The sequence below is a fragment of the Aptenodytes forsteri genome, unplaced genomic scaffold (genome assembly GCF_000699145.1).
Source record: "Aptenodytes forsteri isolate BGI_AS27 unplaced genomic scaffold, ASM69914v1 Scaffold15, whole genome shotgun sequence".
NCBI lineage: Eukaryota > Metazoa > Chordata > Aves > Sphenisciformes > Spheniscidae > Aptenodytes > Aptenodytes forsteri.
Window position 1 is genome coordinate 23682923 of NW_008795129.1, and position 3805 is coordinate 23686727.

Consider the following 3805-nt stretch of genomic DNA (forward strand, 5'->3'; position numbering starts at 1 on the left):
GGAGGTGTCGGTGCGAGGTAAGGGGGAGGAAAGAGCCCCGGCCGCCGCCGCCCTGGGGCATCCCCGGGGTTAAACATCGCCCAGAAAGAGCGAGGGGGAGGAGCAAAAAATAATAAAAAGAAGCGAGTCCAGGCAGCGACCAGGTGTGAAATGATGGGGAATTCAAGGCTCGGTGGCAGGCATTGCTCTCCTTTTCGCATTAGCGCCTTCACAGCAGCCCCGCAGCCCGGCCTGCCAGCGGCGCGGACTCGCGTGGGGCTCCGCGGCCCCGTTCGGAGGCCGAGAGTGACTCCTGGTGGCACGGCCGGCCGGAGGGGGAGAGCTGGACTCCATCGGAGTCCTGGAAGGGTCCCCCCAGTAAGAAGCAGCCCTGAAGTTTTAGTACATCACAGATACACACCATCCGCCCCTGTACCCGCTGGTGGGATTCGGCAAAAAATCCCACTCCTTAATTTTCTTCCATTTTTCCAGCATTTCTTTTGGGAAGAGGCGTTTGACAGAACACAAGCTGAGCAAAATACTGCCGGACTGAAGGTGGCCATGGGTCCTCTGCAGTATTCGAAGACACATCTGCTTGGCTTCACTTGAGAGATGGCCTTTAGAAGCAATCTGCTCTAACAATAACATTTTCCATCCATCCCAGCTGAACTGCGCACAGCACGTAGGCTTCTTCCGAGAGCGAGCATAATTAGTGAACAAGGAAACTACATGACAGCTAAAAGGAAGATTTAGAACTCATTACAAAATAGAGCCTAAACATTAATTTTGAACATATGCAAGCAGACAACACAGATGTCATCAGGAATGAATCTGAGGCTTCAGCATCTAAATTTCATCCACCCGGCTGGACGGCTGAGCACGCTGCCACGGATGGCAAGTGGGAACGAGTAAGGGCATGTGCGCACTGATTGGAAAGGGAGGCTTTAGCTGTGTAACTCAGCAGTGCTTTGGATGTTCTGCCCCGCTGATGCACAGCCCAAGATAACAAATAAATGTCGAGGAAGACTATCAGTATTTAATGTAACAAGGAAGAAAGGAGGCAAGTAAACAGAAGTAATGGGAGAAGATTTCACAAGGGAGAAGCCCCCGCCAATGTAGCAAGGACTGATCTCGAACGAAAGTGGCTCTGTACTCAGTACGTATAAAATGAGGCAGGAGTGGCTGGTATGAGTGGACTGCACCAGGAAGAAGGGCTTGATGATGTGAAGGGGCTTTTGCATCAAGCTCCTCCATCCCACTCAGTATTTGCTTTTCTTATTGTGTATTGAGACTGGTAGCAATAAAACACTTGCAAACTCCTTTTCCAGAACTTTGGGAATCAAGTTTGAAAATGTTTTCTTATGGTTTCCCAGCTGAATATTTCAGTAATAAAGCTTGCAGCGTAATTGAATCCATTCTCATGGCAGCCTTGCACAGTGCAGGCTTGGTCTCCAAGAACCAAGCAGAAGGTTGCTTTCTGTCTGCTTCTGCAGCTCGGTCCAAACCCAGCATTTTCTACCTCTCATCCTCCGTGCTTTCCAACAGATGAGTTGGCTGTGGAGCATTACCAGCATGCGCGAAAGCCTCTTGCTGAAGCATAAACCTGTTTTCCACAGATAGTATTTTCAGCAACGTTGTTTAAATGTGAAGGCTCGCCATAGGTCCCTGCTCTGGTGACAGTGCAGAAGATCTTTGCCAGAAGGGGAAAAGACAGAAATCCCTTTCAAGCTTTAAAGAGCTGGGCATGAGAGTTTAGTCATCGTGGACAGAAAATTCATTCAGTTAAATTCTGAGCTGATTCAATTTGTGTTTTTGTCTTGGATGTCAGTGCCATTGCTACCCACTGACTAGAAGCCTTCCTTATGGAGATGGAAACTCTGTGGTTAGGAAAAAAGCTAACGATCCCCATGATCCTTCTGAAATTATACTGGGGTCCAAGTCATTAAAACATTTAGATGTAGCAGTGCTAAGCCCTGTGGATAGACACAATTTCCTTCACTTCCAGTACACAGGATTTGGCTGCTCAGTTACAATCTGTTTTCTGTGTAGCCCTTCTAATGCTTCACTATCTACTCCAGCTTGTTGTCATTCGAGTCATATGCACCATAGTTGCTAATAATTTCAGAAGTGTCCTTTTCATGATGACCTACAACTCTGCGCTGTTGTGAGCACCTGAGCATTCCCAGTTACTTATGGTTTTATCCTTCTGCTTCTCCTGCCAGGCAAGGAACACAGGTAAGGGACTTGCCCAAGGCCAAGCAGAGAGTCGGAGCGTCCCAGTCGCAGGCTGACGTCCCAGCTACCTGGCTGTGCTGGATACCGCGTACTCACAGGGACATCTTGGCTCTGCCGAAGGTCTCCAACAGCACAAAATGGAGACCAGTTTCAGAAGCCACACTCCAGTTTAAGGGGAAATCCTGAAATTCACAGAATCTAAATAACAGTGAGCAGAAGTATTTTTAACAAGTATTTCATATCCGGGGGAGATCCTGGATGACTGGAGGCTTGCCAATGTGACGCCCATCTACAAGAAGGGCCGGAGGGAGGATCCGGGGAACTACAGGCCTGTCAGCCTGACCTCGGTGCCGGGGAAGATTATGGAGCAGTTCATCTTGAGGGCGCTCACAAGGCATGAGCGGGACAACCAGGGGATCAGGCCCAGCCAGCACGGATTCATGAAAGGCAGGTCCTGCTTGACCAACCTGATCTCCTTCTATGACCAGGTGACCCGCCTAGTGGATGAGGGAAAGGCTGTGGATGTGGTCTACCTGGACTTCAGTAAGGCCTTTGACACCGTCTCCCACAGCATTCTCCTAGAGAAGCTGGCGGCTCATGGCTTAGACAGGTGTACTCTGCGCTGGGTCAAAAACTGGCTGGACGGCCGGGCCCAGAGAGTTGTGGTGAATGGAGTTACATCCAGTTGGCAGCCGGTCACGAGCGGTGTTCCCCAGGGCTCAGTTTTGGGGCCAGTCTTGTTCAATATCTTTATCCATGATCTGGATGAGGGGATCGAGTGCACCCTCAGTAAGTTTGCAGACGACACCAAGTTGGGCGGGAGTGTTGATCTGCTCGAGGGTAGGAAGGCTCTGCAGAGGGACCTGGACAGGCTGGATTGATGGGCCGAGGCCAACTGTATGAGGTTCAACAAGGCCAAGTGCCGGGTCCTGCACTTCGGCCACAACAACCCCATGCAGCGCTACAGGCTTGGGGAAGAGTGGCTAGAAAGCTGCCCAGCGGAAAAGGACCTGGGGGTGTTGGTCGACAGCCAGCTCAATATGAGCCAGCAGTGTGCCCAGGTGGCCAAGAAGGCCAATGGCATCCTGGCCTGTATCAGAAATAGTGTGGCCAGCAGGAGTAGGGAAGTGATTGTGCCCCTGTACTCGGCACTGGTGAGGCCGCACCTCGAATACTGTGTTCAGTTTTGGGCCCCTCACTACAAGAAGGACGTTGAGGTGCTGGAGCGTGTCCAGAGAAGGGCAACGAGGCTGGTGAGGGGTCTGGAGAACAAGTCTTATGAGGAGCGGCTGAGGGAACTGGGGTTGTTTAGCCTGGAGAAAAGGAGGCTGAGGGGAGACCTCGTCGCTCTCTACAACTACCTGCAAGGAGGTTGTAGCGAGGTGGGTGTCGGTCTCTTCTCCCAAGTAACAAGCGATAGGACGAGAGGAAATGGCCTCAAGTTGTGGCAGGGGAGGTTTAGATTGGACATGAGGAAAAATTTCTTTACTGAAAGAGTGGTGAAACATTGGAACAGGCTGCCCAGGGGAGGGGTTGAGTCCCCATCCCTGGAGGTATTTAAAAGACGAGTAGATGAGGCACTTAGGGACAT

The 3805-nt window shown here is 51.0% G+C and overlaps 1 long non-coding RNA gene across 1 annotated transcript; it reads left to right on the top strand.

Annotated features, from left to right (window-relative positions):
• On the top strand, positions 1 to 3805 carry LOC109279420. The gene is made up of 3 exons (XR_002086164.1): positions 1 to 17; positions 472 to 1043; positions 3768 to 3805. It is a non-coding gene; the product is annotated as an uncharacterized LOC109279420 (long non-coding RNA).